The sequence below is a fragment of the Mastomys coucha genome, unplaced genomic scaffold (genome assembly GCF_008632895.1).
Source record: "Mastomys coucha isolate ucsf_1 unplaced genomic scaffold, UCSF_Mcou_1 pScaffold16, whole genome shotgun sequence".
In the NCBI taxonomy this organism is placed as follows: domain Eukaryota; kingdom Metazoa; phylum Chordata; class Mammalia; order Rodentia; family Muridae; genus Mastomys; species Mastomys coucha.
In genome coordinates, this window is record NW_022196898.1 from 88355926 (window position 1) to 88368715 (window position 12790).

General features: G+C 35.9%; 1 long non-coding RNA gene across 1 annotated transcript in view; it reads left to right on the forward strand.

The window, feature by feature from the left end:
- Positions 1 to 10600: 10600 nt before the first annotated feature.
- Positions 10601 to 12790, forward strand: part of LOC116093862 — a 55020-nt gene continuing 52830 nt past the window's right edge. Inside the window, exons 1-2 of the long non-coding RNA XR_004119863.1 lie at positions 10601 to 10717; positions 11179 to 11305. This is a non-coding gene — a long non-coding RNA (uncharacterized LOC116093862). The remainder of the gene's footprint in view (positions 10718 to 11178; positions 11306 to 12790) is intronic.

Genomic DNA, 12790 nt, shown 5'->3' on the forward strand with positions numbered 1-12790 from the left:
AAAGACTAAAGAGGAAGTGTAGGAAATTATTTAGGAACACATTTCATTATGGAAAAAAAAAAGCAGGTCTTTTCAAAAGTGTCATACAGTTAACAAAACTAACATCATCCTATGTGCTTTTTTAGGAAGCATGGGAACAGACAGAAGGGAAACAAAGAGATGTTCCTCTAACATTATAAATGGAATAGTCCCATGATTTCTTTTGCAGAATGTTTGTTTATTGATATATAAAAAAGCTAATGATTTTTGTAAGTTCATTTTGTATCTTGAACTTCACTGGAAGTAAGGACTATTCTTGGACGTTTTGTGGTGGAATTTTGAGGGTCTCTTATGTGTCATGTCATCTCCAAATAGATTTGCATCATGAACTTTCTTCTCCCCTAGCTCTACCCTAATCCTCCCAATCTCCATACCCACTCACTTTTTGTTCTTTTTTACTTAAAAGAAAAAAAAAACAGGAAATGATGAAAATAAAAGATACCAAAATAAAACACTATAGAAAGTGTACACACACACACACACACACACACATACACACACACACCAAACAAAATATACATGCCAACAAGCAAAAACATGAAGCCTTTTTTGTGGTAATCAACTGATTCTGGACATCTGGACAGCTCTGAAGTTTGGATGATATATCCAATAACACTTCAAGCTTTTATGTTTTAATATGTGTGTTTCAACCTAAATAACCGCAGAAGTTATGTAGCTAGTAAAAGACTTGGGATTAGGGTGAATCTTTCAACAAAGGAAATTTGTGTTATAAAATACAAATACTGTGTTATAAAACAATATTGAATAGGAATATATAATACAATATAGCTTTCTAAAAACAACTAGAATGGGAAAACCAAACAAGGAGATGGAGAGGAGGATGGAGTAAAGAAGGAAGCATGGGGACAGACAGCTAACACTAATGACGAACACTCTTGAAAGACCATACAGTTTTGAGTTTTCTCATTTGCCATTTTACATTCATTGCTGTGAAAATGTCTGTAAAATATAAAATAATAATTTTAGGATTTCTTTCTTTATAAAAAATGTGCCACTCTTCTGGTAATACTTGTTTAAAAATTATACTTTCTATCTGGAGTTGACTTTTTTTTAAGTGAGGACTTTACCATATTTACCATATACTAATTGAGTCCTATATTCTGTTCAAAAAATTTATTTTTACCTCTGATACTGGTTGAGCATTCTGTATCTGAAATGTTTGAGATGACATATATTTAAGAATTGGAATTATATTATATTTAGTATAGACATATAGAGGAGACTCACACCTAAGACATGTATTTGCATTATATATATATATATATATATATATATATATATCTTCCAATCATAGCCTGATAGTAATTTTTAGGAGTATTTTTTCATAATTGTCTGCATAAAAGTAAGTTTAATTGTATAGAGATTTCCATATACGTTATTACACAGCACTCAATAAATGATGAATGTGGGAGCCACTTAGATTTGAGATTGAAGGATTGTAGATTCCTCAATCTGTGTAGATCGTTATGCTATAGTAGACTTGAATTGGGGAAAGTATCAATCTCCTAACATTTTTCTCTTCAATTTTAAGTGAACATTACTCTAGATCTCTGTCTTTCTATTTAAAACATTAACTAAGTTTCAATGTGTAAAAATGGTTGCTGGCATTTGTGGAGGGATTTTCATAGAATCTATAGATATGATTGTACAGAACTGCAATTTAACAGTGCAAATTCCAATCCATAATGTGGATTATTATAATATTTTATGTTGAGGAATTAATGTAAGTGGTATTTTAAAATTACACATTATAGTTGTTAATTGCTTATATATGAACCTTGCCTCCTGAATCATTGCTATGAAATATAACAAGCTCAAGGAAAATTTTCAATCATTTAAGGTTGTCTATATAAAGAATCCTATTATATGTAAATGAATTTCTAAGTGTGTTTTCATTCTCCATCTGGACACTTGCTATTTCCTTATGTTCTCTTACTTCACTAATAAGACTTCCAATATAATATTAATAAAATTGGAGAAAGAAGAATGAGCCCTTGTCTTTTCTCAATCTTAGGAGTGCACCCCATTCTTCACCATTAAGTTAATTCTCAGTCCTCTGTATCATTGATTTGAAGACAATCTTCTCTCTTCTCAGTTTGATGAAAATCTTTATCATAAATAGGCATTAAACTTATTCAGTGATTTTTCTTTGATAATGTATATGATTCCATTTCTTGTAGCTTTTTCTGAAGAGCTCTTACACTATTTCATTTTCAAAACTTCAGTTAATATTGCATGCTAGGCATACATTCCATGTCCCCTTGTTTCCCAATTGTCTTTATATATTGGTAGATTCTCTTTGCCCAATTTGAATTAAGAGGGTTTGCAAGTCTATTTAGAAGAAAATGGTGGCCTTTAGTTTTATTGTATTTCAGTTAACTTCAACTTTTATTTGAGAGTTCAGACAATAATGACAACATTGAGGAATCAATGTATTGCCCTCTATGTTTCCATTTCTAAAAATAGATTATTGGAAATTAGGATTAGTTTTTTAAATGCCGATTCATCAGAGAAGGCCAGAACTAATGTCTGTTGGAGCCCAAAAGCCTCTGGCATCTCAGTTTCCATCTTGTCCCTGGGCCATCATCTATTAACTAACACTTTTTTTATCTCTTCCACTATCTTGCTTGCAATTGACTCAGGACATTTTATGAAAGGGACTTTCTGGACACCTTACTATGAGGACATTCCTTTCCAGACTTTTCACAATGAGGACATACCTTTCTGAACTTTTACAATGTGGACATTGCATTTATGCTAATGTGTAACCAAGCAATAATACCAGTTTGGCCCTGCACCTGAGCAAACACCTTTGTGGGCTATAGCTTTAAAAGCCCCCTTTTTCCCTAGAGTAGATGGAGACTTGATCAGAATTTTTTGACTTGTCTCCTTTCGATCTCCTGTTCCCAAATTTGTCATTGATATTTCCTATTCTTGAGAACCCAGTTGTTTAAGTCCTGCAGGTCGGGGCAAATGTCCTTCTCAGAAAGATGTTTATTATTAACTCAATTTATTTAGTTGATGTATATGTGGAAATAGTTTGTTCTAATATATTTGTTTAGTGGTGATTGTGTGTGATGTGTGTGTGTGTGTGTGTGTGTGTGTATGTGTGTACTATGGCTCACCTTTGGAGGTCAGAGGGCAAGTTTAGGTAGTTAATTTCCTCTTCTCATTACATAAGATTTAGGCATTAAACTGAAGTCATCGGGCTTCATAAGTACCCTTCCCCATTGGAAAATTTAGGAGGAATAAATAAGTGATTTTCAGAGACATTTAGTGTCTACAAAGGCTTCTTGCAAGCCCTGGGTTATCTATTTCTCTTTGACTGTTTTATGTCTTGATTCTATTTACAAATTGCGTATCATATAATTTATCAAATGTGGCCGTATACTGTTCCTACCATTCTTCATAGCATTGCTTGTCATTTACTAGGTGGGTCTAACCCTTCCCTTCTCCCTCATATTCTTCCCTGTTACTTCTCATTTTTGTAGCGTGCAGGAGGATGTGCCAGGTTTGTCAGCCTCCTCTTCACAGAAGACATTCTGATTCTCTTTAAAAATGCTCTGTCTTGTACTTAATGTGAATTATGTTAATATCTATTCCATACTTAAGTTATTTCTGTTCTATGTTTTAAAGTACATAATTTTTCTGTTACTTTAGATTCAAATCATCCTGTTCTTTCTTTTCTCATATTAAAATATAAATTGTTGGCTTGAGGTTTCTTCTAACAAGTATTTAATACCCAAGTTTTCCTTTGAAGCATTGCTTAATGCATTCCACAAATTCTAAGTTGTACTCTCATTAAATTCCAAATTGTTTCCAATTTCTCTTCATATATATTTGGCCCATATATGATGTGAAATTTATTTGACCTTCAAATATATATGCATTGTCCAGCCATATTTCTGCTTCAGCTTAAAACCACACTTTCCAGACACCATTCTCTATAAAGTTTCTATGCTCTCCAGCTTATAGTGATGTTTGTCTGCCTACAGGAATATGGTTTGTCTTGCTGAATGTCCTGTATAATCTTAAAAAGAATGGTGATTCTGCTCTCTTGAGTTAGACTGGTCTACCAATGCTAATTTAATTCAGATGATTGATTATGCTGTTTAGATAAACTTTATTTTTACTGATTTTCTGCTTACCTGGTCTAGAAATTACTGATGAAGGAATGTTGAAATCTCTAACTATGAAGGACAATTTATCCATATACATTATAGATTTTTATGTCTTCTGAGAAACTGATCATCTTATCATTGTGTAATGTCCCCTTCATAACTGATAATTTTCCTCCTCGAAGTTGGCTTTGTCTGAAATTAATATATCTATGATGGCTTGCTTTGGATTGGGGTCAGAATGATAGATGTGTTAACTCATCTAATTCTTTCTATATAAAGTAGATTTTTCAAATAATTGACAGGTAAAAGGAGAGCTTAGCCCACCTTCTGAAAGTTTCTTGAACTAAACTGACAAGGACAGATTGACTGCAGAAAACTCATGCGCATTGTTACACATAAGTAGAAAATGTCATTATGTCATTATCCAATAGCTCATTATGCAGTTGAAAATTATTTGTTTTCCCAAAAAAGATAAGGGAACTTTAGCTGCTATTGGAAATTTTATGTCAAAAAAGTGATTTTTTTAGGAACACTTAATGCCCCACCACCTCTGTAATAAAGCCAATTATTTTTTCTCATTGGGAATTATTACCTCGTTGAAGTAATTCTGGCAGCCAGACAAATAGTTTTACCTCGATTACATACTGGCATAGTGGGTTTTTTTTTTTTTGGAATCTTATATCTTAGAATAGTTTGCTCCTAATAGATATCTTTGTAATATTTCTGTGTAGACTCTTCCTTCACGGAAACTGCATTGAGATAGCCTGAGCTAAGCACAAATTCAAATACTTCAAAGTACTAATTTCTGATCTTTCTATATTTGAAGTCAGATCTCATTAATATTTGTGTTCTACCTGTGGGAAAATACAAGTGAAAAATGTAAATCATATTCAAGAGATCACAGTTATTTTATGGTGACTCTGCTTTTTCACCCTGAGAACTAGCCTAAACTTTCAGACATTTATCATCCTTGTTATTATGTCTCCTGGAGTAACACTGCATCTAGACAGTATCAACAATGCATGGATTCAAACACTTTAAAGTAATAAGTTCTAATCTTTGTACATATTTGGAGTTAGATCCTATCAATGTTCATGTTCTACCTGTAAAAAATTGTAAGTGAAATAAGTAAATAATATTGAAGATATCACAGTTATTATATAGGTGACTCTAATTTCACACACTGTATTAGTCAGGGTTTCTATTCCTGCACAACATCATGACCAAGAAGCAAGTTGGAGAGGAAAGGGTTTATTCAGCTTACACTTCCACATAGCTATTCATCACCAGAGGAAGTCAGGACTGGAACTCAAGCAGGTCAGGAAGCAGGAGCTGATGCAGAGGCCATGGAGAGATGTTCCTTACTGGCTAGCCTTCCCTGGCTTGCTCAGCCTGCTCTTATAGAGCCCAAGACCTCCAGCCCAGGGATGGCACCACCCACAAGGGGCCCTACTCCCTTGATCACTAATTGAGAAAATGCCCAACAGCTGGACCTCATGGAGGCACTTCTCCAACTGAAGCTCCCTTCTGTGATAACTCCAGCCTGTGTCAAGTTGGCACACCAAACTAGCCAGTACACACACCAAACAAAATCAATTTAAGGTTGAGACATTTACCCTCCTAATCATCATATTTTCTTAATGGGGACCTTTTCAAAAGTTTGTCCCAGCAGATTTTTGTTGTGTCAATATTACCTCTACTTACATATGTAACCAAGGTCCAGCCTCAACATGGAGAGGAGTTCTGAGAGAAGGGGTTTCTGGGAAGTGCAAAAAACAATGACTCGAAGTCAAATCTTGGATCCAAGCTGACCACCTGTGTTTTGCTTGATACAACTTTTCCAGTCTGCTTCTCTCTATGTTCTGCTTTCTCACTGGAGATCGCTCTGTCTATGTTTTGCTTACTTGCTATTGTAAGAGATCTGTGCCCATGTCCTGCCTGTGTGTGTGTGTGTGTGTGTGTGTGTGTGTGTGTATGTGTGTGTTCTCCAAGCAGTTCTCTTTTTATCCTAAAAAAATTCTGTTGGTGGCTCATTTCCCACTGAACACACAAGGGTCCAGTCTTTTACACATCAATCCAGTCATTACTCCAGGTTTCCTTTTGCTTATCTTAAAAATCAGCATCCCACTCCCCAAGTCCTTTGATTATTAGGGGAGAGAAAGCATGTTTTTTCTTAACATTACAAAACAATTCAGAGATCCTTTTGCATTTGTTAAGCACAGATGATAAACAAGTTGGGTGGTACCCTGCCCTGAAATTACCATTTCCACCAGCTCTGTACCAGGCTTATTCAGAACTCAGGAATCTATCTCCCTTGTAAGTGTAAACAAACAAACAAACAAACAAATAAAACTGAACTGGGTGGGATCTCCTGCCATCACCATTCCCTAAATCTCTTTATCTCTTTCCTTAGTAATTTTCTAACAAACTGGCTCAAAACATAGTTGCTTTAGTTCATTTAGATTCATGAAGCCCCTCATATAATTCATATTACATAATTTTAGATGTATTCCAAAATATCGGTTCATTTTGGAAAGATTTTTTTTAATTATTAAAAGAAAAAGACACACTACTCTTTTCCACATAAACTGATTTTAAACAGAAATGTGTTCATAAGTAAAGAAGGAAACTGACTATTGTAAGGGAGCTACTATAATGATGTACAAACAAGTTGTCCTAATCGCAGTGTGGTTTCTTATGAAACCTCTGCAGTATAAAAGAAAAGCCAAGTGTGGCCTAGTGAGTGAATAAAGGATCACAATGTTTATTAGGGTAACCGCCTGACTCTGAACTGTGAACGTTCGTATATGGATTTTTACATTTTTCTGGACAGAATCTCATTATGTAGCCCTGGCTGGCCTGGAACTTACCATGTGGATGAGACTGGTCTCAAAGATCTGCTTGCCTCTCTGACTCTGGACTACTGGAACTAAAGACACATGCCACTACACTCAGTGGACTACTAACGTGTATAATTTTAAGGATCCATACGACACGGTGAACTTCTTACAAGATGCCCACTACATTTTTAGAATTCTATTTATCTAGCTGGTTCTTTTCCCATGTATGTATGTGTGAATTTATTTCACTTTACGCCCTGATTACAGACCCCTTTCTCTTCTCCTTCCAGTTCCACCCTTCACCTCCTTTCCTCCTCTCTCTCTTCTCTAATGAGAAGGGGGATACTCAACCACCAATTCTCGCTGGCACATCGAGTCACATCAGGACTAAACACATCTGCTCCCATTGAGGCCAAACTAGAGCCCAGTTAGGAAAAGGGATCCAAAGGGTTTAAGAGTGGGTTGGTGTCGCCCTCCTTCCACTGGAAGCCCTGCTCTAGGATGTGGCTTAGAGGTCTATATGCTCTGCTTCTAGCAGTCTCAGCTAGAGTCACCCCTATATCTTCCCAGGAGCCTCCCCCATCTGAGCATGTCCTAGAGATGCCCCCCAAACACACTGATTTCCTCTCATCCCCAATCCCTGATGTTCCCACATATGCCCAACCTCTCTCCTAACTAGTTCCCTCTCTCTACCCACTTTCAATGTCTATTTTACTTCCCCTTCTCAGTGAGATTCAAGCATGCTCCATTGGGACCCTCATTTTTACTTTATGGCTAATATCCATTTATAAGTGAAGACATTCCATGTATATCTTTCTGGGTCTATCTCACTCAGTAGGATGTTTCCTAATTCCATCTATTTGCCTACAAATTTCATGATGTCCTTGTTTTAAATAGCTGACTAGTATTTCATTGTATAAATGTAACATGTGTCCTTTATTCATTTTTCAGTTGAAGGAAGTCAGGGTTGTTTCCAGTTTCTGGCTATTACAAATAAAGCTGCTATGAACATAGTGGAGCATGTGTCCTTGTGATATGGTGGAGCATCTTTTGGGTGTATGCCAAAGTGTGGGTGGTACAGCTGGTTCTTCAGGCAGAAATATTACTAATTTTCTGAGAAACTACCAGATTGATTTGCAAAGCACTTTTACAAGTTCGTACTCATACCAGCAATGGAGGATTGTTCTCCTTGTTCTACATCCTCACAGCATATGCTGTCCCTTGAGTTTTTGATCTTAGCCATCCTGAGTGGAGTAAGATGGAATCTCAGAGCAGTTTCATTTATATTTCCTAATGACCAATGATGTTGAACATTTCTTTGAATTTTTCTCAGCCATTAGAGATTCTTCTGTTTGGCTCTGTACTCCCACCTTTTAATTGGCTGATTTGGTTTGTTGCTGCTTAATTTCTTGGTTTCTTTATATATTTTTGAATATTAGTCTTCTGTCAAACGGAAGTTTGCTACAGATCTTTTCTCATTAGTGGACTGCCTTTGGTCCTGTTGATGGTGTATTTTGTCTTACAGATGCTTTTCAGCTTCATGAGTTCTCATTTATTAATTTTTGATGTTAGTGCCTGATCTATTGGTGCTCCTGTATAGGTAAGTTCAAGGCTACTCCCTTCTTTCACTTCTATTAGATTTAATATATTTGGTTATATGTTGAGGACTTTGATCCTCTTGTACAGTACAATAAATATGGTTCTAATTGCATTCTTCTACATGGAGACATCCAGTTAGATCAGTCCCATTTGTTACAGATGATTTCTTTTTTTCCATTGTATTGTTTTGACTTCTTGTCAAAAATCAAATGCCCATAGGAATGTGAGTTTATTTGTGGGTCTTCAGTTTTATTCCATTAATCAACCTTTTTGTTTTTATGCCAATTCCATTCAGGTTTTATTACTATTGCAGAGCTGTACAGCTTGAAATCAGGAATGGCAATACCTCCAGAGTACTTTTATTGCACACGATTATATTCTCTATCCTTTATATTTGTTTGATTTTGGCTTTTCTTTTTTTTTTTAAATTTAGTATATATTTAATGTATTTTTTTCGATTGAAATGTGTATCTTTTTATTGGATATTTTCTTTATTTACATTTAAAATGTCCCCTTTCCCAGTTCCACCTCCTCAAAGCCCCATATGCCACTCCCCCTTCCCTGCTTCTATGAGGGTGTTCTTCCATCCACCCACTCCCATCTCCCCACTCTCGAATTCAGTCCATTGATATTGAGAAACATTAATAACCAATCATTGTTAATTCCTGATATTTGATGGTGGTGGTGGTAAAGGTGTGGGAGGGAGGGAGAAAAGGGGAAAAAGAAAGAGTAAGAGAGAGAGAGAAAGAGAGAGAGAGAAAAAGAGAGAGAGAGAAAGAGAGAGAGAGAGAAATTCCCTTCTTTTATTTTTCCTGTTGTGAAATTATTTGCTTGTCTCTTCTTGAGTATAATTAGCCTCATTGAGTTGGAGATTTCCTTCAAGTATACTCTGTAGCAATTGATTAGTGGAAAGGTGTTTAAATTTGTTTTTATCATGAAATATCTTATTATTTCCTACTATGTTCATTAAAACATTTGTGGTATATGAGTCTGGGATGATATTTGTGATCTCTTAGAGTCTGCAAGATATCAGCTCAGGCTCTTCTGGCTTTTAGAGTCTTTGTTGAGAAGTGCGGTATATAATTCTGATAGGTCTGCTTTTATAGGTCACTTGGCTTTTTTCCCTTGGAGATTTTAATATTTTTTCTTTGTTCTATACGGTTTGTGTTTTGATTATTACATAATCAAATAAGGATTTTCTTTTCTGATGCAACGTATTTGAGTTTTGTAGGCTTCTTGTACGTTTACAGGTATCTCTTTCTTTAGGTTGGAGAAGGTTTCTTCTATGATTGTGTTGAAAACATTTTCTGAACCTTGGAGTTGTGAGTTTTCTCCTGGTTGTTTTCCTACTACTCTCAGGGTTGGTCATTTCATGGTGTCCCAGATTAGTTGGCTGTTTTGTGTCAGGAACGTTTAGATTTAACACTTTCTTGGACTGAAGTAGTGATTTCTCTAACTGTATATTCTCTACCTGAGATTCTCTTTCCCTTCTCTTGTACTCTATTGGTGATGCTTGCATCTGTAATTCCTGTTCTCTTCCCTAGGATTTCTATTTCCATGATTCTATCAGTTTGTTTTCTTTATTGCTTCTGTTTCCATTTTTTATGCCTTGAACAGTTTTATTCACTTCCTCCACCTATTTAATTGTATTTTCCTGTACTTCTTTAAGGAGTTTATTTGGTTTTTCTTTACAGGCCTCTACCATCTCTGTAAGATCAGATTTAAGGTCATCTTTCTGTGCTGTGGCTGGGTTACAATATCCAGGTTTGCTATGGTAGGATGTTTAGTTTCTGGTGGTGCCATACTGCCCTACTTCTTGTTGATTATGTCCTTATGCTGGCCTTTAACCTTCTGCTTGTCCCTGGTATTGGCTAAATGTTCCTTATGTTGACAGGACTCCTCAGGGAGGACAACAGAATCTGGGGAGTAGTAGTGTATCTCGGGAAACAGCAGCTGCTCACTTCTAATGCTGTGCTCCAGCTGGGACTGAATGTACCTGTAGTCCCATGGGCCTCCTGAGGAAAGGGAGCAATGAGTAGGACTGATGACAGAACTCAAGGGACAGAATGCAGCTCACCTCTGCTGCAGGTACCCCAGGTGAGCCTACCTAGATTTTTATTCTCTATTTTCTAGTAAATTTTGGTTAAATTAATTAACATGTAAAATTACCACTGTGATTTGTAAATTATATACAAACAGAATATCATTTGACAGGAAGATGGCTTTGTTCTATTTTCAGTGATTTTCACCAAGTAGCCTGTTATTATTTTTATTTATACCTTTAATCTCAGTAATATTTGATATCTTGCCTATTCACCTTTTATAATGAACCTGTCTCTTGATTTTCTACTCAGTTGTCAAAGAAATCATACTTTAAGAGTTTTGTAGAGAAGTTAACATTTAAGAACTATTTTATTTAGGGTTTTCTACCTTAATTGCAGCCTTCTTGTTACTAATGCTCAAATTCCATTAGCAGTGCCAATGTAGTCACAAAGAATCCCTTCTGTAGTAGAATGCTTCTATGGAAACCTTTCTTTCTAATTCCTATTCTCTCATAGGCACCAAGCTCTTAAATACTCAAAGGTTCGTTAAAAATGGTTAATATGATGCTGGGCTTCAGCTTGAGCTAAGAACCCAAAATCTAAAATGATAAAACGAGGACCCCAAGGGATCGACATCTAAAAGGTAGGTGGTAAATTACCTGGCTGACACATGTAACACAGTAGGGATTTTCTTGTGATAGAACTACAAAATAAATCAACAGCAATATGATGAAAGAAAAGGTCATTACAGAATTTATCACATATTTCCTGAACTGAGAGAAGACTTTTAATTGAAATACTTCAGAAAAGCCATGATGTTATGCAAAACTTCATTTTAGGCAAGAGGATAAATAAATCTACTGCAGGAGAAACTGAAAAGAAAGCAGGAAATAACAAAATAGTCTGCCTTCCACTGCTCCACAGGTAAACAGGCAGGTAGCAAGACTGGCTTACAAATGCAAAGACACTTTGATCTCGCTGCTGAGTTCTTACATCTCTAATCCCATAATGGTTCCTCTCTCCTGTCCCTGCTCAGACAAATGTGTCCAGAAACTTACCCTTGACAAAGCACACAAACTGTGCCTGCATCCTGCTCCATGCTAAAGATAAAGCATGTGCTGGCTGTTTTGGAACAGCCCTTTGACATCCCCTGAGACAAGATCTACTGTTTTTGTCCTCCCTGTATGAGCACAAAAAATTAAAAGACAAGCATTCCCTAGGTAAGCCTTCTATCTTGCCACCCTACTGTCTAGGCTCATATCCTGGATGGACTTGGCCATCTCATCTCTGCTAAAATCATTGCTCAAAAATCTATGGCTTGGATATGGTCCTATTAACAACAATATTACAGATTCTCTAGAAAGACTAAAAACAGGTATAAACACAGTATTCATCTAAAAAAATAATTGTAACAAGGTTTTGGAGATATTAAGGTTTTGTATCTACATCTGCTATTATCTGGGTAGATCAACATGAAGATTGTGCCTGATTGTCTTTAAGTTTTTAAATCATTAACCTCTTTCTTAGTTGCAAGCTAAACTTCCCAGGAAAAGAAACGTCATAGCTTTGTTAAAGACTATACAAGCAGAGTTGTACTGGAAACTTGGTGAACCTGGAAAATTAAAATGTTGCTGATTCAGAACCAAATTAACTTGTGCTATTTTTTTCTAAACTGTACTACAAAGCAGTAATGATTGAAAAAATAAAATAAAAATGCATGGTATTGTTACAGAGTCAGACATGTTGATCAATGAAATAGTATTGAAGACCCAGAAATAAACTCACACACCTATAGATACTTGTCCTTTGACAAAGAAGCCAAAACCATAAAGTGGACAAAAGGAAGCATTTTCAACAAATGGTGCTGGTCTAACTGGCTGTCTGCATGTATAAGAATGCAAATTGATCAATGTTTATCTCCTGATACAAAGCTCAAGTGGATCAAGAAGTACAACATAAAACCAGATGCACTGAATCTAATAGAAAAAAAACAGTCATGAACAGATTGGCACAGGGGGAAACTTCCTAAACAAGATACTGGGCTCAGGCTCTAAAATCAACAATAAACAAATAGGACCTCATGAAACTGAAAAACTTCTGTAAGGCAAAATCACTGTCATTAGAACAA